Source organism: Ahaetulla prasina, chromosome 3, assembly GCF_028640845.1.
Source record: "Ahaetulla prasina isolate Xishuangbanna chromosome 3, ASM2864084v1, whole genome shotgun sequence".
Taxonomy (NCBI): domain Eukaryota; kingdom Metazoa; phylum Chordata; class Lepidosauria; order Squamata; family Colubridae; genus Ahaetulla; species Ahaetulla prasina.
The window spans coordinates 169,758,505-169,784,557 of NC_080541.1; the positions used below are offsets into that span (position 1 = coordinate 169,758,505).

The 26,053-nt window shown below is 39.9% G+C and overlaps 1 long non-coding RNA gene across 1 annotated transcript; it reads right to left on the minus strand.

Annotated features, from left to right (window-relative positions):
• Nucleotides 1-502: 502 nt before the first annotated feature.
• On the minus strand, nucleotides 503-23,738 carry LOC131194676 (uncharacterized). Its single transcript, XR_009154268.1, has 3 exons — nucleotides 23,604-23,738; nucleotides 1,121-1,224; nucleotides 503-911 (listed from the first exon to the last, which is right to left on the minus strand). It is a non-coding gene; the product is annotated as an uncharacterized LOC131194676 (long non-coding RNA).
• Between the last annotated feature and the right edge of the window lie 2,315 nt (nucleotides 23,739-26,053).

A 26,053-nucleotide genomic window follows, 5' to 3' on the forward strand; every position in this document is an offset into this window, starting at 1 on the left:
TAATCATGAAGACACAGTATATCAAATATCATCGTGCCATGCCATGTAAAGTTTTATAGGTCAATATTAACACCTTAAATTGCTCCTGGAAGCATATTGGTAGTCAATGCAGCTCACAGAGCAGAGGTGTAAAGTACACTGCTTGAGGAGTGCATATAACTGCCTGCTCCACTGAACTTTGCACTAGCTTCAGCTTCCAGGTGCTCCTCAGAGGCAACTCCATGTAAAGCATGTTACAATAATTTATCTGGGGGGTATCCAGTGCATTTTAAAATTGCTATACAGGTTGTCCTCAACTTACAACCACATTTGGAACTATAACTTCAATCGCTAAGTGATATGATTGTTAAATGAGTCATTACATGACTGCACATGAGTTTACCTTTTTGCCATGGTTGTTAAGAGAATGTCACAGTTATTAATCAAGTCAAACTTCCCCATTGACTTGGCTTGTTGGAAGCTGGCTAGGAAGTTTGTAAATTGTGATCATGTAATCCCAGGATGCTGCAACTGTTGTAAATATATGCAAAACTGCAAAGTGTCGCAATCGTGATCATGGGGACCCCGTGACGGGTTGTAAGTGCAAAGACCAGTTGTAAGTTACTTTCTTCACCATTTTTAATTAAAATAATCAAGAAATAGTCATAAGTCAGGGATTACCCATAAATTCTATCAACTTTAGTGAAGCTTATTTTTTAAAAGAACTCTAACGTTGCCATATCAGAAAAATATCAAAGCTATAAATACATGAATTATGAAAAAATAGACCTAAAATTTCAAGGTACAGTATCACTTACCATGCCTTACCTTTAATCTTATATAAGCATCAAGAAACAACTCAGGCATTGCCTATCCATCACATATACTGCAAAGTCAGGTAGTTCAGTTGACTCTCTGTGCTGTGCTTGATCCTAAAAATGAAACAGCCACCACATATAAGGTTTCATGCAGAAAACAGAAATATAGCTAATATGTCTACCATTTTAATAACCATTAAAAACAGTACAGATGCCACTGCAAAGATCTATCAATATATTTTGCTAAAATAGTGAACAAAAATCTTACAGATCCTCTCTATAAAACTACGCAAGGAATATATGTGTTAATGAATGTACTTCACCTGCTTCACATTGGAAGATACATTCATTGTTCTGTATACTTCTAAAACAGACTTTCATAATTGTAGATGACAATATATTCCATCTGGCTCTTGTAAACTGTTTCCTATATTCAAGAATAATTAAAATTTTCAAATGTTAGTATACACTTCAGTTAATGTAAATGACAGAATCAAAGAAACTAGAGAACAATACTTAGTGCAATGGCAAGAGTTTGCAGCAGTAGTTTGCAATGGCAAAAAAACAACAACAATTGTATAGGATTAAAAAAAACTGAACCGAAACCTGCAAACTAACAAGTCCTCCTTAATAGATTGCTTAGGCTTTTGTAGATGCTAGCTCATGAATTATCTTAAATCAGCAACTGTATTTTTATGGGGGCTACCAGTAATCATAAAAACTGACCAATGCCAACTTCCACTTTATTATATTGCAGAAGATCTAGCCCATTTTATGATTGGCATTTGTCATAACTGTCAGAATTTATTATACAACTGTTTGTAACAGCATTCAGTAGGCAGAACCTTGCAGTTTGAACCCCTGCTGTTCAAATAAACTTGGTTCAAGATGATTGTGTGGTCTCCACTTGTAAACTGAGTCAGGGGAAAAAGAATTTACTAAAACTGGGAGTTTGTCCAGGATTCAGTGGAACAATATGTTGAGATTCTATTGCAAAGTAAGTACTTTTACACTATCTCCCTGAAGCCAAGAGGGATTAAGTGGGAAGGGGGATCTCTCTTGTCTCAGTTTCAGAGGTATGTCTCTACCCGTTTCACGGTTTATGGATTGTTCATTTCAGTAGGCCTAGATGCGCGAATGCATTATGTAACAGGTAAGGATTAGGTTAGGGGTTAAAATGTCGGGTTTAGGGTAAAGAGCTGAACTGCTGAGTGAATGTATAGAAGATTCCCTTTTGGAATTCCCATGTTGCATTAATTCTTCCTTAGGTACTCTGCTAAGTGCCTTTAATTCATAGTTCATACTTATCCTTGTTGGATCAAAATTTCTAGCAGCAAACAAAAGATCAATTATACCACTTAGAGTAGTGATGGGTAATCTTTTTGCCATCGCGTGCAAACAGCAGGGGAAGTGCGGGGGGGGGCACATAATTCTATGTGCCCCACCCCTGTGCATGTGCATGCAACCCCCCCGCGAGATCCCTGCTTTTGGCACATGATGGCACGGTGGGCCCAATAGGCCCATTTTTCATTCTCCCCAAGACTCCAGAGGATGAAAACGGGGAGGGGAGGATGAAAATGGCCTTCCCACCCTCCCAGAGGCCCTCCTGAGGCCAGAAACTGCCCGTTTGCCGATTTCCGGTCCCACCGGAAGTTGGGAAATGAGCCATTTCCAGCCTCCGGAGGGTCTCCTTGGGGGGGGGAGGCTGTTTTTGCCTTCTCCAGCCTCCTAGAAAGGCTCTGGAGCCTGGGGAGAGTGAAAAATGGGCCCTCCCCCCTGAGGCCCTCCGGAGGCCAGAAACAACCTTTTTCTTGAGTTTCAGTGGGCCCAGAAAGCCCGAAAATCAGCTTGAGCTCACATGCTCACCGATATGGCTCCACGTGCCACCTGTGCCATAGGTTTGCCGTTACAGACTTAGAGTCTTCAACCACAAAAAAACTAGAAGTACATACATTTAGTTAGGATTTTCTTGATTTACAGAAATAAATTCTGATATACTGATTACAAGAAATAGAAGTTTCAATGCTAGAAGGCAAATATAATTTAATACAGACGATTAATGAAAACTGGGCAGAGAAATCTCAATAGAGGAATGCAAGGACTAAAATGTAAACTTGAAAAAAATATGTCAGAGAAATGGGATGTTAATGGTATTAGATGTGAAGGAGTTGCATATACTGTACATATTGAGATCCACAAATATGAACACATATGAGGATATTTGAATATTCAAATATTTCACATTTGAAACTGAAAGTTCCTGGCAAGGCAAGTGAATCTGCAGTGATTAACAATTCAACAACATAAATATCAAACAAATAATTTAAAAAAATAAAATACTCCACTAGAATAATAAATAAGACAGTTGTTTTAACGTGTTATTCAGTGTATGTACAAATGTGAAAATAAACTGATACTATTTGTTGTAATTCATTAGTAAGAGTACATCGAAGGGTAAACAAAAATAAGCATTATTGTGAAGGTATGTTATAGTCTGTCAAGACAGGCAATCTGGATATCACTGATTAGACTGCAGAACTTTCAGGGAGCAAAAGCATACTATTTGTGGGAAAAACCTACTCAGCCAAAACTGCTGTCTGAAAAATTCCTCAGTGATGTCTTAAACTTCATAAGAGCCAATAATAGACAAAAACTTCAGGTCAGAGGGAGCAAAGGATGGTTGGAAACTTTTTTTAAAAAAAAACCACATTATTACTAAAAAAATAACTGTAAAAGAAGAAGGGAGCAGTTTAGGAAACCATTGTAGTTACAGGGAGTCTTCTAAAGCATGAGTCCCCAAAACCAATAGTAAAGATGATAAGTTATAGGCTGGTCCATGAAGATAGTATCGGCTTCAAGAATGGTAGAGCTCCATTCAAGGCTCCATGCTGTTCAACATATTCATAAAGTACTTGAAGGATTAAAAAATATGATTATCACAGCTCCATGCTATCCACCAAACTTATTTATAAATGAGTTGATAAAAAACTGCTTAGGAAGATAATATGGCACTCCAGTGTAGGCAAGTTTGACAGCTGCTAAAAAACTGAAATAATGGGCAAACCTCCAAAACTTTAATAAGAGCAAATGCAAAGAATTAAAATCTGGGACAAAAAACCAAAGTCCTTTTTATTTAATGCATATAAAAATTTCTGGATGTTTTGGTGAATCATAACCAAACATGACATTGTGATACATCTGTTAAAACTGAAAATGTAATTCTAGGCTGCATCAATAGAAACATAATAGCAACTTCAAGAAAAGCCATTGATCCCCTTTATTCAATCATGTTCAGACCACATCTAAAATACTACATCTAATGTTGGGCCATGCATTTTAGGAAAGATATTAACAAACTGAAGAAGACCCAGAAGAAAACAAATAGATGGAAAATGGAATGAAAGGAAAATCCTTTTAGAAAAGGTTGGAGATGTCTAACATGTTTTAGACATCGCGGGTGATAGAGGGAGCCGCTCGTGGCTCCCATGTGACACCACTCCTGTGCAGGCTGCACTGGCTACCTGTGGTCTTTCGGGTGCACTTCAAGGTGTTGGTTACTACCTTTAAAGCGCTCCATGGCTTAGGGCCGGGTTATTTACGGGACCGCCTACTACCGATTGCCTCCCACCGACCCGTGCGCTCTCACAGAGAGGGACTCCTTAGGGGGCCGTCCGCCAAGCAATGTCGGCTAGCGGCCCCCAGGGGAAGGGCCTTCTCTGTGGGGGGTCCCACCCTCTGGAATGAACTTTCCCCAGGACTCCGCCAACTTCCTGACCTTTGAACCTTTTGCCGCGAGCTGAAGACATATTTATTTATTCGCGCAGGACTGGCATAGAATTTTAGATATTTTATTCGGTTTCTAATTTTTAGTGGGTTTTACTGTTTTAAATTTATTTTAATCTGGGCCAAATTTAATAAGTTTTTTAAATATTATTTTATCTTGTATTTATTTACTGTTGTTCTGTTTTATCTGGCTGTAAACCGCCCTGAGTCCTTCGGGAGAAGGGCGGTATAAAAATCTAATTAAATAAATAAATAAATAAATAAATGTTTTGCCTGAAGAAGCCTGGGAAGACATGATAACTTTCTTGGAGTCATATAAAGAAAGGGCAGAGCAATTCAGAGTTGCTTCAGAAGAGACAACATGAAACAGTGCATTTAAATCACAAGGAGGTACAGATTTTAGTGGAACATCAGGAAATATTTCCTAATAGTAAGATATGTTAAACAACTGATAGTGTTTAAACAGAAACTATTCCTGTTCAGATTCTTACACAGTAAAAGGTAAAGGTAAAGGTTCCCCTCGCACATACGTGCTAGTCGTTCCCGACTCTAGGGGGCGGTGCTCATCTCCGTTTCAAAGCCGAAGAGCCAGCGCTGTCCAAAGACGTAACACAGTAGGTTAGTACACAGTAGGTTAGGTTAAATTATCTTACATTCTATGATTTTAATAACTAAATAAAGCTGATATTTATTCACTTAAAGGAACATTGGCTTACCTGAAGGTTCCTTCTATGTACGCTGCGTGAGAGTCCAAAGCAATGGGTTGTTAACTTCAGCTGATTGGCCAGAGACTGAGTTGAATTTGTTTAAACACGCCTCCTCTTCCTGCTTAGCTCCAGTTTATTAACGAAGAACCGGTACTTGAGAAGACGAACTCAATTGGGAACTGGAAACGAACCAAGAACCTCCAGACCCCTGCATAGAACAAAGAAAACAATAAAGGAACATAGGGTGGGGTTGGACTCTCACGCAGCGTACATAGAAGGAACCTTCAGGTAAGCCAATGTTCCTTCTCCTGTACGCTGCTTAGAGAGTCCAAAGCAATGGGATATATCCAAGCTAAATATCCCTAGGGTGGGGAACAGAGGAATCCAAATTGTCAGCGGCAGGAAGAACTCGCTGCAGAACCCTCCGTCCGAATGAGGCCTCGGCTGAGGCAAATTGGTCCTTCTTGTAGTTTTTGATAAAGGGCGAGGGAGAGGCCCATGTGGCCGCTCTGCAGATGTCCAAGATAGAGGCTTGAGTGGCCCAGGCGGCTGTGGTAGCGGCACTGCGGGTGGAATGAGCCGTGATGCGGCCTGGAAGATGGTGTTTCTGCTGGTCGTAGGCCATGGAAATACAGGCTTTTATCCACCTGCCTATGGTGGATGGAGATACTTTGGTGCCCAGAACCGTTGGTTGAAATGAAACAAACAAGGATTCTGTCTTCCTAAACGGAGCTGTTCTGTCGAGGTAGATATGTAAGGCCCTGCGTACATCCAGCGTGTGCCATCGACGCTCTGAAGGATGTTTGGGATGAGGCAGAAGTCCGGCAAGATGACCTCCTGAGACCTATGGAACCACGTGTTTATTTTTGGAAGGAATGTAGGGTCTAAACGGAGAATGACTCTGTTAGGGCAGAAGTCCTTCCTGACTGATAGAGCAGCCATTTCGGAGATCCTGCGGGCAGAGGTTATAGCTATGAGAAAAGCTACTTTAAAGGTTAAGAGCTGGAGGCTGGAGGAGCTCAAGGGTTCGAAAGGGGATGAAGTAAGCATCTGAAGGACCAGGGTTAGATCCCAGGTCAGATACCTGTGGACCAGAGGGGGACGCAGATTGTAGGCTCCCCTTGAGAAACGGCGGATACGGGGATGTTGAGAAAGTGTGGAGGTCCCATCACAGAACAGGACAGTGGCAAGAGCTGCAACCTGCCGACGGATAGTGTTGGTGGCCAAGCCTTTGTCCAATCCGTCCTGGAGGAATTGCAGGATCTGCTGAATAGAAGCAGAAGTGGGGACTATTTGATGTCTAAGACACCAGCAGTGGAAGGATGACCACGTGGCCTCATAAATGCGCGTTGTGGATGGGCGTCTAGAAGCCAGGAGGGTGGAGATGACCCCCGCGGAATGCTTTTCCTTCCTTAGGATCTCCCGGTCAAGTGCCAGGCGGCTAGTTGATAACATTGAGGCTCTGGATGAAGAATGGCTCCTTGGCGTAGTGAAATCTGATCTGGTGGAATTCGCCAATGTGGAGTGATGGATAGGCTCATCAGATTCGCAAACCAACTCCGACGAGGCCAGTAAGGGGCTATGAGGAGGACCTCCACCTTCTGTTCGAAGATCTTCTGAATGACCCTTGGCAGAAGAGGGGTCGGAGGAAAGGCGTAAAGAAGACCTCAGGGCCACTGACATCGTAGGGCATCTGTTCCTTCCGCTCCTGGGGTGTGGAACCTGGAGAAGAATCTGGGCAGTTGGTTGTTGGTCAGGCTGGCAAAAAGATCTATTATGGGCAGGCCGAATTTGTTCGTGATGGAAAGAAACAGATCCGGATTTAGTTGCCACTCTGATTGGTCGATGGTGGTCCTGCTCAGCCAATCCGCTTATGTGTTGGCAACTCCGGATATGTGTGCTGCCTGTAGTGATAGAAGATGCCTTTCTGCCCACAGGCCCATTGTTGCTGCCTCGTTCATCAGGAGGCGAGAGCGGGTTCCCCCCGACGGTTTACATGAACCTTTGTGGTTATGTTGTCCGTCAATAACAACACATGATGGCCCGCTAACTGTGCTCGGAAGTGTCTTAGAGACAGATGGGCTTCCCTCAGTTCCAACCAATTTATGTTGTTTTTGAGGTCGTTGGGTGTCCAGCAACCCTGGGTCATCTGATCTAGGAGATGAGCACCCGAGCCGTAGAGACTTGCGTCCGTGGTAAGGAAGAGGCGGTGATGTTCCAGAAACGAGCAGCCTTTTGCTAGGTCTGGGGATATCCACCACTGCAGGGATTTCCTGACCTTTGGGGGCAGGAGGATCCTGGTTTCTGTATGACTGGTGCCTGCCCTTTGGTTTGGCAGAAGTAACCATTGTAAGGGTCGTGAGTGGAGGCGTGCCCAGGGAACGATTGCAAGACAAGACACCATCTTCCCCAGTAACTGGGATAGCAACAATAGTGGGACCCGTCTGAGTGCCCTTACCTTCTTTATCGTGTCTCTGATGTTGTTGAAACGGTCTCGAGAGAGGAACACCTGGCAAGATCTGGTGTTGATTCTCGCCCCCAGATGGACTATGTCGAGTGATGGCACCAGATGGCTCTTTTCTCTGTTCACAGAGAAAAGGTTTGAATCGTTACCTGTTAGTTCAGTAGTGCCTGTTGGAAGGAAAACGACTGGATTAATATATCATCCAGGTAACACTGTATTCGGATGGGAATTGACCATAGGTGGGCCACCACTGCATCCAGAATCTTGGTGAAGGTGCGAGGAGCAGATGAGAGGCCGAAGGGAAGAGCCCTGTATTGAAAATGGGCCCCTGCATAGCTGAACCTGAGAAAGTGTCTGTGGGCTGGCCTGATGGGCACATGTAAATAGGCCTCTTTGAGGTCGATGGATGTTAGATAATCTCCCTTTCTGATGCTTCCCAAAATTGAACTGAGGGAGTGCATCTTGAATCTGCGATACTTGATGTGCAAATTTAGTTGTTTTAGGTCCAGGATAGCTCTGCTTCCTCCTGATTTCTTCTCTACTAAGAATAGAATGGAATAGAAGCCGGTCCCCTGATGAGGTAGGGGTACCGGTTTTATGGCCCTGATGGGCAGCAGGTGCTGAATCTCTGCTTCCATTTGAGCCCTTTTGGTGGACTCCTTGGGAATGGAGCACTGGATGAACCTCTTTGGGGGTTCGGAGTTGGATTTGAGAGTTAGGCCTAGTGTGAGTGTCTGGAGCACCCAGGCGTCGGTGGTCGTGTTGTGCCAAATGGAAGCGAATTTGGCGAGGCAACCGCCGATGGGATCCTGATCATTTGTTTCTGTGATAAGGCCGGAAACCGGATCCATGGAAGGGGCGTCTGGCCTGTGGTTGTCTGGACCTGTCTCGGAAAGACTGTCTGTCAGGTGCTCTATCGGGGGGCGACTGGAAGGATCGTTGGTAAGCCGGGGATTGAAACCCGGGATCTTGGGAATGAAAGGGCTGCCTGCAATAGGGGAGAGAAGCCCATCTGTCGAATCTTCTGGACATATAAGGGAGGACCTTCCGCTTGTCCTTCCCTTCGACTAAAATTGGGTCTAGGACCTCCCCAAAGAGGGAACCGCCCTTGAATGGGGCAGCTGCCAACTGCCACTTGGTTTTCATGTCGGCTTGCCATTGTCTGAGCCAAAGCAATCTTCTGGAAGTGATGCTGGAGGCAAGGGCTTGAGATGCAAATTTTGCCGAATTAAGGGTGGCATCAGCAGTGAATTCAGCAGTGCTACCAATTTATTTATGTCCTGATGCAATCTGGAATCCTCTTGAGGAATCCTTGCTTGCATTTGCCTAAGCCAGAGTAAAGAGGTCCTTGCGAAGAATGAGGCTGCTGTGGCTGATCTAATGGCTCATGCAGCCGCTTGGTGCGTCTTACGGGTGGAGAGTTCCGCCCTGCGATCCTCGGTTCGAAGTCCCTCTGCTGCATCTGAAGGAATTATGTTGGAGGAGGCGGCCAAGGTGGCTACGGGGGTGTCTATGGTTGGAACCTTAAGAAGGTCCTCGAGCTCCTGATCTGTTGTGTACATTTTCTTGTCTGAACCACTAGGGGTGGGAATGGTACCTGGGTGACCCCATTGACCCTGAATGATGTCTAAGAAGAGCTTAGGTGATGGAATTACCCGTTGCTCTGAAACTGGTTCAGTGAAAAGGAATTTGGTGGGGTCAGATGTATCTGAAACACCTTCCAATTGGCGTGAAGCAACCCCCATGTTGGCTGTGATTTTGGCCTTGTGTAATAAGGTATAAAAAAGTTTATGGCGAAAAAGCCCATTGGGGGCAGGCTTGTCTGGGGCAGATTCCTCATCCTCTGATAAGTTAAAATCTGCCATGTCTTCTTTTCCCCCAAAAAAGGAATCCTCACTGTGGTGGGAAGGGGTGGGAGAACGTGTGCATTGAACGCGTTGTCTGGTGTGATGGCTTTCAGAGTGGGATCTCTGGCCTGAAGATCCAGTTGGAAAAGGGGCTGGAAAACCTCTCTGAGTAAAGGCTGAATCAATGCCTTGAGAAATAGTTTGAATAATAAGATGGCGTATGTCCTGAGGAATACTAGGATTGCTGTCCTCTCTCTGAAGGGTCCCCGCTGCTGTGGGGGTAAAGGTGGCAGAAGGTGCCTGATGAGGTGATTCTGGCATGGGTCTGGAAGTGTCCCCAAATACTGCAGTGACTGTCTCCTGGTTTTCTCCTGAACCACTTGGGAAAGTGGGAGACCATCCAGGTTGGTTTAACAGGGGCTGATGAAAAGCCTCAGTCTGCTGAGGTGAGGTAGAGTCTCTGATGCCCACTGGGGGGACAGGATCTTCCCTGCAATCCTCTGCTAATTTTTATTTGGCCTTATCAAATTGCCTATCCAGGGCACGCTGCCTTCTTAAAGTATCCCTTTCTGCAGCAGCAGAGGTATGATGAGAGGCAAAAGATTTGGATCTGGTAGAGGGTACCCTAGATTTGGATCTGCTTCTATGAGGGGCTGGGGCCACGTTGGAATGGTGTCCCTGGGAGGGTGAGGAAGAAGCCTGGGAAGAAGACCTGCTGCAGTCAGCCACCTTAGAATAGAGGCCTGGAGTCAGTGGAAGCCTCAAATAAATTTTCAAGTCACTATAAGCCAATTCAAGAATCCTGGAATGAGATGAGAGGAAAAGGGCCGATTAGCACCAAGCCGACACCATGGCTTGAAAAGTGCCTTTGAGCTGCGTGGAGGGGTGCAAGGGGGGGGTCCCCAAATTTATGGCGTGAAGCAGACACCACTGCTTCTCAGGCATCTAGTCATCGCAGCATTGGCAGGGGAAGCTTGCATCCGACAACACGGATCTTTCTCCACCCCTGCAAGCGTGAAGCCGACACCACGGCTTCTCCTGCACTCCGCTGGCTGCAACTCATGATTTTGAAGGTCCAGCAATGTCCCAGGCAGTCCGGACGATCCTGCGAGGCTTGGATTCAGGAAAATGACCAAAAAAAAATGGCCGCCGTTGCTCTAGCAGCTCAGCTTATTTCAGGCTCCCAGCAGCAAGGAATAATAAAGAAAAGGGGTTTTTTTTGTTTGTTTGTTTTTGGAGAGGTTTGAGAATTTTTTTCTTTTAATTTAAGGTCCAAATATGCTGATTGAAGAGTCAAAGCAATGGAGCTAAAGGAGGTAGTCTCTCTATGGCCAACTGAGTTAATAAACTGGGGCTAAGCAGGAAGAGGAGGCGTGTTTAAACAAATTCAACTCAGTCTCTGGCCAATCAGCTGAAGTTAACAACCCATTGCTTTGGACTCTCTAAGCAGCATACAGGAGAATTCCATAATTTTAATAACTAAAGCTGATATTTATTCTCCCTAAGTATTGATGCAGGTAGCATTATCAGCAAATATTAAATGGTTGTTTATGTGATGCTGTTGTTGCCTAGATGAGTTTCCTGCTGTTGGTGCTACTCTTGACAGTTGTCTAGGATAAGTTTCTGGAAACCAGAACATTTTCCTGGTTTTGGATAGTGTATATAGCACTTAAGACTCTTTCCTATGAAAAAAGCATCTCATAATCATACTTTTATTCATCTTGCCTAAATTGATGTAGATTTTTAATTTTTACAAAATATTGAGGTAAAATTGTATATAATTATTACACACTAGCAGAGAGAAAAAAAGAAGTATCAAATTCAGCCAGAATTTGTTGAAAGTAATAATATTTCAATATTCAGGATATAGAAAATAAACAAAAGTATATAAAAAGTCAAGATGAATTTGCAAAACAATTTCATTTTTTAAAAACAGAACATCTTCTCTTAAGTATGGTTATGACCAACTGGCCCCCATATTCACCTGCATCTTTAATAAGTCACTAGAGATTTGCTATGTTCCTTCCTGCTTCAAATGCTCTATCATCCCAGTGCCGAAGAAACCCTCCATCAAGGAACTGAATGACTTCAGACCAGTTGCTCTAACATCTGTAGTTATGAAGACCTTTGAAAGACTAGTGTTCAGCCACCTGAGAACCATCACAGATCTTCTGTTAGACCCCTTGCAATTTGCCTACTGAGCAAATAGATCAACAGATGATGCTGTTAATATGTCTCTGCACTACATTCTACAACATCTTGAATCTCTAAAGACCTATGCAAGGGTCCTCTTTGTAGACTTCAACTCAGCATTCAATACCATTATTTCAGATATTCTTCTAACTAAACTAAATTAGCTAGCTGTACCTGACCACACTTGTAAATGGATCATAAGCTTCCTAACAGACAGAAAGCAGCAGGTGAAGCTAGGCAAAATCACATCAGATACCAGCACAATTAGCACAGGAGCCCCCCAGGGCTGTGTGCTCTCTCCACTTCTCTTCTCTCTATACACCAATGACTGTATCTCAAAAGATTGCTCTGTTAAAATACTGAAGTTTTCAGATGATACAACAGTGATTGGTCTCATTCAAGACAACGATGAATCTGCATACAAACAGAAGGTTGAACAACTAGCCTTGTGGTGCAACTAGAACAATCTTGAGCTAAATATACTCAAAACCATAGAAATGGTGGTGGATTTTAGAAAAAAAACCTCCTATACTATCACCTCTTACAATACTAGACAACACAGTATCAACAGTAGAGTTCTTCAAGTTTCTAGGTTCTATCATATCTCAAGACTTAAAATGGACACCTAACATCAAAAATATCATCAAAAAAGCTCAACAAAGAATGTTCTTTCTGCGCAAACTCAGAAAGCTCGAACTGCCCATAGAGCTGCTGATTCAGTTCTACAGAGGAATTATTGAGTCTTTTTTTAAAAAAAAAAATTTATATCCCGCCCTTCTCCGAAGACTCAGGGCAGCTTAAACAATGTTAAGCAATAGTCTTCATCCATTTGTATATTATATACAAAGTCAACTTTTATTGCCCCCAACAATCTGGGTCCTCATTTTACCTACCTTATAAAGGATGGAAGGCTGAGTCAACCTTGGGCCTGGTGGGACTTGAACTTGCAGTAATTGCAAGCAGCTGTGTTAATAACAGACAGACTTAGTCTGCTGAGCCACCAGAGTCTGTCATCTGCACCTCTATAACTGTATGGTTTAGTTCTGCAACCCAACTAGAAGACACAGACTTCAGAGGATAATTAGAACTGCAGAAAAAACAATTGCTACCAACCTGTCTTCCATTGAGGATCTATATACTGCACGAATCAAAAAGAGGGCTGTGAAAATATCTACAGACCCCTCAGATCCTGGACATAAACTTCTACCCTCAAAAAGATGCTATAGGGCACTGCACATCGAAACAACTAGACACAAGTACAGTTTTTTCCCGAATGCCACCACTCTGCTTAACAACTAATTCCCACAACACTGTCAAATAATTTACTAAGACTGTATTACTATTATTCCTCTCTTCCTTGCTAGTATCTATCTCTTCCCACTAAAACCATGCTGCTTGTATCTTTCAATTATATTTTGTTTCCTAGTACGATTTGATAGCTTATTAGTAACTTTGTCTATCACTAAGTGTTGTACCTTTTTTTATTCTTGATGAATGTATTTTATTCTCCTTATGTATACTGAGAGCATATACACCTAAGACAAATTCCTTGTGTGTCAAATCACACTTGGCCAATAAAGAATTATATTCTATATCGCTGGTACACAAAATGCTCTTACAAGATTACCAGCAAATTGGAAGGTGATAAAATGTTGTACAAAATGCCAACATCATTCTTGAAGTTATACACATAAATGAAATATAAACAAATATTTCATTCACAGTCAACTAAATCAATAACCAAACTACACAACAATTTCAAAGCAATTTATTATTCTTTACAAACTGTATCACAGTAATGACAATTACTAGGTTCATCTTGCAAATTGAAAATATCTTGCATTTATATTTAAGTATTCAAAAAACTATATTCCAGCATTTGCTGAAAAGCATAATTCCTTTATGCTTTAAAAACTATGAGCAAAACTGCAAAATATTCTGTGTATTAACCTAAACCTGCATGCTTTGGATGTTGGATGGTCAATGTGCATGGCATAATAGGGCTTTTTTGTCAGATATAACCAAAATATGATTGTTCCTAACAAACGTTTTGGTAATTCAGAGAAAAGGTGTAAGAATAGGAAAAAGCCAAGGATGAAGAGTTTTCTTTATGCAGACGTCAGAGGAGGAAACAAAGGTGCTGGGAAGAATTGGGTGCATGGGCCAGCAGGACATACTATGCTGGCTCAGTGACAGACTGAGGGATAGGTGCATAGGACAACAGATCAGAAGTGGCAACTGAGAAGAAAAGAGGGAGGGAGGGAGGGAGGAGTAAGCCATGTGGAAAGTGGGGAAAAAAGAGAAATTTATACTGTTGCCCTAATAACCCTATAAAAACCACTCTGGGTCCATTCCCAATGTTTTAATTGAACCAACACAACTCAAATGTTCTGGGTTTTATTTCTACCAAACTGTAACCAAAATAACTAAAATGTTTCAATAGAACTTCCATAATGCAAGTCTGTTTTAAGTTCAAAACAAAATACGTTTTCCATTTTATGTACACTCCTAATTAGGAGACAAAAAGAACTTCGATAGGCCAAGAACCCAGGAAATTTTTTACCAGGAGTTAAAAGGCACATTACAAGTACAAATAGTTAAAGATTCTGACAAAGTTTTTAAAGTAAAAAAAATATCATTTTGGCAGTTGGAGAATGTCCTTGATAAATAGAGGAGTTGATTGTTTCACTTTGTGGTTAAAAAAAGCAGAATTCACAACTGAAAAAGAGCAAACTGAGAGAAATCTGAGACAATAGGGAGCACAATTGTAAAATAACATACAACCTGAAGCAGTCAACAGGACACAAAATCAGATTACAGAAATTATATAGGATGAATTTCAACAGAGATCTGAAAATGTAATCATGTTCTAATGCACATTCTGAAGTCATGGGTTTTATTATGGTGAAATTTTGGAAACCATAGGGTAAAGGAAAAGCAATGAGTTTCTTAATAGGCAAAAAGAAACAATAATTAAATGTATATTAAGCGCTCCATGGCATAGGACCGGGTTACTTACGGGACCGCCTGCTGCTACCGGCGATCTCCCATTGACCAGTGCGCTCCCATAGGGAGGTTCTCCTTGGGGTGCTGTCGGCCAGTCAATGTCGGCTGGCGACACCCAGGGGGAGGGCCTTCTCTGTGGGGGCACCAACCCTCTGGAACACGCTACCACCAGGTATCTGTCAACTCCCTGATCTTTGGACCTTTCGACGCGAGCTGAAAACATTTCTGTTTCACCGTGCAGGACTGGCCTAGTGGGGTTTTAATAAGGGGTTTTATTGGTTTTAAGTTCTTCAATCAACTCTAAATTTTCCTTTGTATTAATTGATTTTACTTTGACTGTAAACCGCCCTGAGTCCTTTGGGAGAAGGGCGGTATAGAAATCGAAACAACAACAACAACAACAACAATAATAATAATAATATTGATAAGATGCATATAAGTAGTAGATTTCACTATAAAACTCCCCAATTTTAAATGTTTATTTAAATAAAAACCCAATGATATAAGTATTTCAGAAAGTATGGAAACAAGAACTCTATATAAAACACAATCCTCCCATTGTTAATCTTGCATTTCTGTAACTTCTGCATCTGAAGATGTTTTTCCAAATAACAGTGAATAAGATAACAAAGAAGGAAAAACACCATGGCAGATTCATGATGTATTCACAGGAAAGCAAAAACTCTCTATGCTCTCTGTCTACATTAAAACACTATGTCAACGCCAAAGAATTAGCCATAAGTTTACTTAAATTGATTTATTAAATGATCCACTATCAGCAAGCTAAACCACTACCCCCCACCCCCAAAATCACATTTCTTAAGGTCATATGCTAAGATGGAGTTTTTCAAACTGGATTGTGAAAACTTGAATGCATTTTGTGAGAGCTAAGCTCATCCTCATTCAACTCTCCTTTCTTCCCATGGGGACACACACAAAGCCCAACTTCCCGCCTGCTCCCAAACTCCAACACACATTTCACCAAGCATTAAGCAATTCAAATTTCTAAAAGGCAGCTAAGGAAATTAAAAGCAGAGAGCTAGAAATCCAGCAAAAGTTTTTAACTTATTTAGCAGCACAAAATTGAACGATGTGAATCTCTCCTTCCCTATTTACTTTCTATAATGCAGACCATAATTATTAGTATGCATATAGGGGTCCCTAAAAAAGCCTGCTTAACTATCAAGATGGCATCCTGTGCGCATCTACTTAGGATAAGTTCAAAGAACAGTGTGGGAATTAATAAAGAAAATTAGAATTGCATTGCTTGGCTGCAGGGTACATATGCCTCAAATCTGTTTGGAATGAAACCTGCTCTGGAATAAGATATATGAAAATTATGTTTGCAAAGGGAGGCAGGCAAGAGTAAGATGGGTGTTTAAGTGTCTTCAGCCAGGCATTCACAATGGAAAAAAATCCATGCCATCAGCATTCCTAAGTAAGGGATTCATTCTAAGTGACATCACAAATGGTGATTTTCTTGCATAATTTTTCAGCTTCACAATATTAAACACAACCTATATATTCCTCAATATATGCATATCGTTTTTATTAGGCATCATATACATTTATGCAATGTGAATATTTTGCAGATACAAGTACAAACTGAAGTAATTGCAGATGATAAGAACAAGAGGAAAACAGAAAAAACAAAACAAATTTCCTGTTCTGATTTTGCTGCTTCTTGTAGTACAAGTTTTAAGAAATTAAAATTAAATGCAACTGATTTCACATTACAAGCAACATTTCTTCATGTAGAACTTATATATTTTTGAATAAAGTCTGTAAACAAATATGCTAAAATTGCCAGTCAAAGATTGGAAATACACATACATGAAAATACATTTCTGAAAGAACCTCCTTACTTGCAGCAATAAGAACGTATAAAAACACCTTACACAGAGAAGATGCTCTTCTCTTACACATCCCAGTCATGTATATTGATTTTCTTTGGTTAAAACATTAACTTCCCAAATAATTCTGAAATTCAAGTTTTATTTTTTTATATACTGGAAATGTTGGCAATTTGCAATAAACAATTTATCTTGCAAACATTTTGTTATTAATGCTTTGCTTCTTGATAAAGAGATTCTGATATTTTTAAAATGTTTATTACATTTGTGTGCCACCTATCACATCTAGAAGCAATTCTGTGTGCTTTAACTAACAAGTTCCACAGCCTAAAAGTGCGAAAACCACTCTTTCTATGTAACTTTAAGGGGGGGGGGAACCTCATGAGCAAATTTCCAATGAATTAATGCTAATGCAATATGTGTTATATCCAACAAAGGACCTGTAACCAATTAGAGACTAAAATAAAGCAGTAAATATGTGGTTTTACTTCCAATGCCATGACAAAACAGAAAAAGGAACACATGATAACAGCAAAATGTAGAATGATGAAATTTAATTTTCTAAATTTTACAGAAAGTTCATGTGAACATCTAATTTAGTCATTCTCTGACTAATTCCATTTTATATCAGTGCAAAAAGCTAAGGAAAAATAGATAGGATAAACTCAAAGGAAAATGTACATACACGAATATTTTCATACTTTCTGAATTCATTTTGCTAATAATACTTAATAACAATAAACATTATTAAACATCTTCTATGGCATGATAAAGTACTCTGATCCTGCCTCTTTCAAGATCCATTGCTTTTTTTTTATCAACCATATTATCTGTTAGTAAGAAAAAAAGAGTTTTTGGACAGTTTTTCAATCAGCCAGATGTTTAAAAAATTTCATTTACATGCAAGAAGAGATATTAAAATGAATGCATTTGAATGTATATTTAAGTAGAATATAAATAATATTTAACCACATATATGTACACATAGACAACATAACCAAAACAATTCTATAAAGTATTACATTAGCTCAAAATGTATCAATATCTTTAAAACATTAAGAGTACATTTATACATCAACAAAAATGTGTTAAATTTATTAACATGTTAAAATTATATTCCACCCCCTAAGAACTAGACCTAGTTATACATTTACTTTTTGTCTTTTTAGACTTACCCAAGGAAAAGTTATGATTATATTAGTAAGCCAAGATAGTTTGGATTTTTCCTTTTCCCCCCTCAAACCTTATGCATAGCCTGTAGCAAAAGCATCTGTTTACAATACATACACACTGAGAAGTTTCTTCATATTTATATGCAAGACAAAATGTACAGCATGTAGTTTCTTTACATTCGTACAGTATGCAGGACTCAAATGCTTTGCTTTTCATCCCACTACTAAATATCCTTCCCCCACCAAAGAAATTACACAGTATTTTAAAAAGCAATCTGTGAAGTAGACAATCTGAACATAAAAATAGGTAGATTAAAATAACATTTCTGATAGGAGAGAGACGATGCAAAGGGACGGAGAGATTTAATAAAAATAAAAATAAATAAAAAACAAGGAAGGAACAGAATAGATAATGTTCATTTTCCAGAGCTGTTGACTGAAGCATCTAGCTAGCAACAGAATACAAAGATCAGATTCTGAATTGATGGCTAGATTTGTTTTGAAGTTGAGCACAAGACATTATTTTGCCTTTCATAAAAACCTTTCAACTGCATTTTTATCTATTATTTAAAACAATATTCTTTATAAGCAATGGAAGTTGGGCTGCATTTTTACCTATCAGTAAGCAAGTCCTGCCAACACTATGGTAACTTTTTAAGTCTACTTATTATAAAATATTGATCCCTTAAAATATTTTTGTTGAATTAAAACTACAATGTAGCAATAGTATTTTACATTATTTTTACTACCATAGCATTATGTAGTGTAGTGTTCTGGATTCAAAAGGAATCTAAAGGGTGCCCAGTAGTATTTACTGGAAAGTTCTTAAAGCAGCTGTGAGTTTTTTTTCTAGTGTCATGCAATTTTTGGAAAAAATTGTATTTCATTTAAGGAGATGCTGACAAATGCTATGCATATACTCATTCATATGTCAACGCATTCCCTCAGTCCTTAAATTCACCTATACATACCTTTACAGATTTTGCATTGCATTGCTCATCATTCATACTTAGTTTTGCAATAGCTGAAGGAAGTTTAACAACCCTAAAGCAGTATTTTAACAATTATAATACATTTTGGGTTATTTTATATTTCATGAGAGTAATCCTTAGCACTTTCATATTACTAAGAAGAGATTATAACTGCTCTGAAGTGCTTCAGATCTGAAGGAAGAAATGTGATGTGGTATGAATACAACATGCAATAACACTTGTTATAAATGCTATAACGCAGCTCATCTTTTCCTAAGCTGGCATGGTTGTACAATGTAGCTGTTGTACAATCATGCAAAAAAATGCACTTTGTTTAAGAAGCTTCTAAAAGGTGCCATATACATATCAACATACATTCCAAATAGCATATCTTACCTTGAATCTGAAGCACAGCATAGCCTTAATACCCTTAGCCAAAATACTGCCAGAATGGATTATGTAGTCCACCTTGCTTAAGCTCTCAGAGCAGAGAGACAGAGATATACATTATGCCATGGCCCCAAGTACAGGATTTTACATGACTTCCACCTCCCTCCATTAGAGGGATTTGTCTATTTTTACACAGTATATATCTTATGCATAGAAACCAGGACACTATATCTCAATAAGAATGAAACTGGTAATGTAGTACCTCATGGTAATTGCTTAACTTTAACCAAACTTAAATTTATGACTCAACTATTTTCCTACATGTTTATTACGACTAAAATTATTAACTATATTATATATTAATTTATTTTATATTAATTCATTCTTAAGATAGATAGGAAAATAAATTCTACTCATCTAATTTAGCAGCTAAAATTACAGCCTAGGCCATATGTTTAGTTTCTCAAACATTCTACTAGTTTTTAACTACTAGTTTCTACCAGTTTTTAATATCGTATAGAAAGCCAGGGAGACACTTAGAGAAGGAATCCAGAGACTGTTAGGGAAACACCAGGTGCAAAATAAAAAATAAAAAATGATGTGTTAACTTCAGAGAGTTACAGAGAAACACAGACCAGCCCCTCTCATCCCAAATTCCCTGAATATGAGGAGAAAAGGGAACACATAGATTTGCACTTTCTATTATTGTAAGCTATCCCAATGAGGTATAGTTCTAGTGTTGCTGTTGAATGAGCTGGCTACCAAGGGTTGACATATTCTTGTACTAGCGAAATCATAAAATTAATGAAATGCTACTACCAGTACAAGAATACTGTTAACTACTGTAACAGCAAAACATCTCTTTATGAGCACAGTACTAGATAAAAGATATCCTAGAAGTCCATCAAACAAACATAGCTGCTCAAAGAACTAGACTATTCTCTATTTTCATTTTTACTTTACATGTGATTAATTTCAATTTGAAAATTCACACCCAAGCATCTCCAATCAATTATCTTTCAGAATATATTAACCAGTACTAAAATCACCATTGGAATATAGATTTAATTATTCAATTTGTCTTTGTTCTAAATTTCTCAGAAAAATACTTTCACCAAGATTTATTTTTCTTGATGTTCTAGAATTCTCTAAACTCCATTTATATTCAATACTATCTTGAAAGGTTGCAGTTACTGGTATCATTGTGGTAGTTTTTTAAAAGAAGGATAATGAAAAAGGCACTTAATTTGGGGCTAATATTCATGAAATGTAATGTATTAGAGGAAAGTGCATTATAATCACTATGTTTTCCTTCTATTGTATGCTCTAATGTCCCTAGCAAGCATCAGAACACATAATCTACACATTATTCTTCTAAATTTAATAAATAAATAAATAAATGAAGAAAAATGTGGCAAGACAGGATAATGGAGAAATTAATAAAACATAATAATGATCTAATATACTAAAAAACTACAAGCACATTCTTATCCATTAAACACACTGAAAAGAATAAAATACAATATGTCCAGTTAAACTTATAAATACACACAGATCCTAACAAATATAAGTAACATGTGTGCTGAAAAAAGGAAAGCAGCTCACTCAAATCAGAGCTGAACAAATCTAAGAAAATAGAAAAATAATCCTATACATTTTTACCCAAAATTAAATACTATAGTATTCAATAAAGTTCACGTCCTATTGGCTTCAATATTGTTACCCTCCTCGATTGAAAATTCTCTTCAGAAACTATGCAGAAGTGCTGTTCTTACTTTCAGAAATGTGTGAAAAATGATGTGATCTCTTATTTACCATTTCTTCTACTCTATTTTTAAATATTTATCTAGGCTGACATTTTTCATTTTTCAATTATAATCATGGCTACCGAAACTCTGGTTTTAAATGTATCTATTAAAAGAAATACAATCAAACCCAGGATTGAGAATTCATGGTTCTCCAGGACCCTTCAAATCTGTACATTTCAAGTGCCATAAATTCCCATTATGTTACAGATTTACATGAAAAATAAAGCCTTATGACAGAGCTGAACTGTTTTTAAAAAATAATTCTTATCCATACATTTTTAAAGACTAGAATATTCTAGAAAGTTTACTGGAAAAGGGCAAGAACATTGAAAAGTAAATAAATACTATGTTTTCATGCATGCTGAATTAATAGAAAAAAAGATAAAAATAGCCTACTTTAATAGTTAATTTTTCACTTTTGCAAATAGTTTAAATATTCAAAATATACAGGCGGTGACTTAGAAAACAACAGCATAGGGTTGTCAAGTCATGTCAGACCAATATTTTTTTCTTTTTATGGTGATGAAAGTTTGTTAAGAAAAGAAGTGTTGTAAATGGATTGCACCATGATATTAGTAAAGCATTTAAGAAGATTTTTAATTATATCCTTAAGAACAAGAAGTTGGTTAGATAATAATCTGGACCAACTAGTTGTACAACCCACCCAAAAGAGAATTGTCCTGATGGGAAGTACTGAGTGAGATCCCTCAGGGTCTTCACCCAGCGCTGTTCAATGTCTTCCTAAATGACCTAAAAGTTGGCACTGAAGGAATGTTTATTACATTTGCTAATGATACTAAGACGGGATGGCTAATCAAGATTCAGAATAATCTTAGTATGTTTAAACATTGAGTCATATCTGGTAGAGGAAATATTAAGAAAAGTTTGAGGTCCTGATCTTGGTGGGAAACATTAAATAAAAAGGTACAAGGTTGGGAAGATTGATTTGATGCAGAGCACCTTGAAACACTAGAATTAAACTTCAGCAATCAGTATAACGTAACAGCTAACAGGTGATACAATACTGGGCCTGTATTAACAGAAGCATTTCATCCATCTATTAGGAAGTAATAATTCCATTGCACTCTGATAGTAATGCTTTGGTCATTTCTGGCCACTACACTTGGCACTGCATTTTAATGGGATTTAGACAACCTGAATCAGGTTCAGGGGAGAAGCAGCATGATAATAAAAGGTCTCAAAGTAAGCCCAAGAAGGAAGGGTTAAAGGAACTGGACAGGTTTACCTTGCAAACAAAAGATGACAATTATCTATAACAGTATTGCTCAACCCTGGCCATTTTAAGATGTGTGGACTTCAATTCCCAGAATACTGCAGCTAACATGCTAGGACTGATATACAAGGCATTAAAAACTAGACTACTTTTCTATTAAAAGTGACGACAGGATAAGCACCAACAGGTTGAAATTAAAAGAAAGAAGATGCATATTAGGAGAAAACAGTTTACATAGTAAGAGATATTAAGCAATAGAAAGATTTCAGCCACCTGTCAGAAACTATTTAAAGAACCGAGGAATTGAAAGAAATTACTTTTAAGGTTAGAACTCACACATTATATATTTCTATCAGTTATTAAAGCTATGTCATTTCTATAAAAAAAAACCTGACATTCAGGAACTCACAAATAATAAATATTGGATTTGTTTAAACTTAAATATCTAAGGATTATAGAAAAATTTATTCTTAACCACTTTTTTTGCAAAAAAAAGTGCAGATATTCACCATAATTACAAGGGGAGTAGATGGATGTCACAAGCCCGAATCAAAACTGAGAATACATATCACTTCATACATTGAATTAGATTATGTACATTATTTAACTGATTCTTCCCCAAATCCATTTTAGCTGGAAACGCTATATGCATGGGAATGCTGTAAAGCTCCAGGCACCTAAAGTGCAAACTGGGCAAAACATGTCATTTTATCAGCAAATACAATATTTGCCAAATTTACCATTACAAAAGTTGGGTCACGAAGGCATAGCGTGTTGATCAGCAGCAAAAAATGGAATAGGGGAATGCAAAGGCGAAAATGCAAAACAAACAGTAGGAAAACGATGCCGTAAGAGTCCTGTAAGGAGGCACCTTGGCTGTACCAGAGGAGCAAAATAAGTAGATTAAGTAGGACGGCAAATGTTGTTTGGGGGGGGGAATGCCTGCCACGTCTTCTGGCTGGCATCCTTAGATGTGGGGAAAGCCCCCCTAAAGGAAGACACTATGAAGAGAAGCCCCAAACTTTCAGGCGATTAAGTAAACGCCCTGTAAAGGGGGGAGAGCCATCTGCCCCGAGCAAAGGGTAAGCGGGGACGAGCTTCACCTCTTTCCCTGCGAGGTCTCAAGGCTCGACCTCCCTCAGATTTACCGAGAGACGCGCAAGTCACTAGGAAGGGAATTCCTATCGGAGGCAAAACAAATAATTCATTTTTGATTACTCCGTTTAAATCCCGTCTTAATTCCAACCTCAGGGGCTCCCAACCTTTGTCTGCCCCCTCCAGGAGGGGGATTCCCTTCGCCGCCTCCTCCTCCTCCTCCTCCTCCTCTTCCACCACCATCCCTCCTGGCTTCCCGAGCAAGCCCAGCAGAGATACGCACCTCCGAACTGCTCCTTCCTCAGAGGAGGGTGCCTCATAATGCCCTCCCACGGGCCCAGGAAGAAGGTAGCCCGGCCTTTAGCGGCCCAACGATGGGTAAAAAGACGCAACCCGGCGCCTCGCTCACCTCCGAAAGCGGCGGCAACAACAGCAGCAGGCGCCGCCGGGCCTGCATGGCGAAGAGGTTCCTCCCAGGGGCCGCGAGCCCTTCTTCTCTCCCGAGCGGGGCCTTGCGCTAAAAGCGAGCGCCAGAAAGGCCGACGCGCAGCCAGCCCGCCCGTCCCTCAATTCCTAACCGCGAGGGCCGCTGGCGGCCAGCGGGCTTGGCTGACTTTAAGCTTATTCGGAGGCAACCTCAGCAAAACCGGTAACCAGCGCCCCCTGTCAGGTTCCAGGGGCGGTGCACGGCACTGCGGCACGAGCCCAGCGCCTGACCGGCCTCCTCAGGCCACCGGCGCACGGCTGCGTGGTAGAGCGGCGCCGCGGATGAGATGGCGAAATTGCGCGTCCTCCGCTCGCTCGGCTCCCTCGTATTCCCCGATGGGCTTCCTCCGCGGAGGTGGCGAGCCCCACAGGCCGCGGCCGTTTTTATCTGTGAGGATTTCTGAGCCGGGAGTATTGCACCAAAACTCACAGGCGTCTGAGAAAGGGTCGTGAGAGGGCAGTTTGTCTACAAACAAACAAAACGACAACTTGCTCTATTCTGGGGTAACCAGACCTGTTCTGGGGTCTACCACAGCTGGGACAACGTATATTTTTCGATGACCTTAAGAAGGCAGAAAGAATTGGTTTTGAAATGTATTTGAATGTTAGTAAGCTCGGGTTGGTAGTTGGGCTGAGCTCCGAGCTTGGCAATTCGGTTGCAACCAAAATTGCCAAGCTCCGAGCTCAGACCAACAGCCCAGAATTGGTTTTCTGTGTCCTTTTGCTGCCCTCTAATGTTCGTCGGGTTTGTTTGTTTTTTGCAGGCACTCCAGATTTCGTAGTCTTCATAAGCTTTTATCAACATCTATGCATTCTCCATATTTTCTTCTGAGTTTAGCGTTTAAATTAGCTTTCCCTGTGCCGCACACACGCGCACACACACTCCAAGCATGTGTCTACCTTGTATAGATAGTCCTTACAGCCACAACTGGGACTTCCATTGCTAAGCAATATATTGAGTCGTGCTTGGTTTTATAACTTTTTTGCCAGTTAAGCAAAACACTTCATTGTTAAATGAATCTGGCTCCCCTTTGACCCTGCTTGCAGAAGCCATCAGGGATGGTTGCAAAGGGCAATCCAGAGAACCCTGGGATGCTGCAACCATTGTAAATACATGCCAGTTGTTAGGCACCCAAATCGTGATCATATGATCATGGGGATGCTGCAATAGTCACTTTTTTCAGCATGTTGTGACTTCAAACTGTCATTAAACAAATGGTTAAGGACTACCTATAACTTTTGTCCTGACAAATATGTTGTCTTCCAAGTATCTGGCTTTTTCGAAATTTTGGTAATGATGTATCCTTTTACAGTATTTTCTATTCAAATTTCATATTTCAAGTCAGTACTTGACAGTTTTCTGTTGCCTGAAGGATAGGAAGGTAGCTACTCTTTAATTTAACAGTGAGTAGGGAAAGGCTCTGTAAAAACAATTTCTGGAATAGCCATCAAAAGCCAAACTATTGAGATCCCTTCCAAACGAACACATTACAAAATGTGTTCTTAGATCTCAGCCATCAGATACATAAATAGTTACGAGAAGGAAGTATAGAGTATGCTTTATCCTATATATTGCAATTTGTTAGGGGAGAGAGCAGTAGTGAGACACAATTACCTACAGGGAGTGATAACTAAGAAAATGATTTAAGACAATTACAAAAGTCTTAGTCATACAAAAGTCATAGATGGCTGATTAACCCCATTGGTGTAATAAGCAGTTTTGTGTCAATCTGTGAGAAAAGGCATTAAATCTGACAAAACATGGCTCAGGGATTCACAATGAAATGAGCCTTTGTGATTTCTTTTGTCAAGTAAAGCCATTCTAAGGTCACAGAAGATTCTAGTGCCTTAAAATGTTCCCTGAGTTTAGGCTACTATTTCTGATATCAGATTATGTCAATTTCTGTTATTATGTAGAGACTGGCTTGTTTCTGCTAATGGAGGATGGCCACATTGGAGGAGCAAGTGTTTCCTGGTGATGTGGTGATACAAGTGATACAAGAGTATTGGCAAAGCAAATACAGTTCCCATCCATGTTTATACAAAATCTGGTTTCTGTTATCTGCATCGAGGTTGGTTTGTAGCTGCTTTAGAATAATTATGGAATATATTCTAAAGTTCTATTACGTCCTCCTGCAGGCAACTGGAATAGTGGTCCCACTGTTTAAAATAGTTTGCTGCCAAAATAGGTTTTGATTTTATTATATATATGGCTGGCCAATTCACTGCAATTCTGGGCAGCTTATA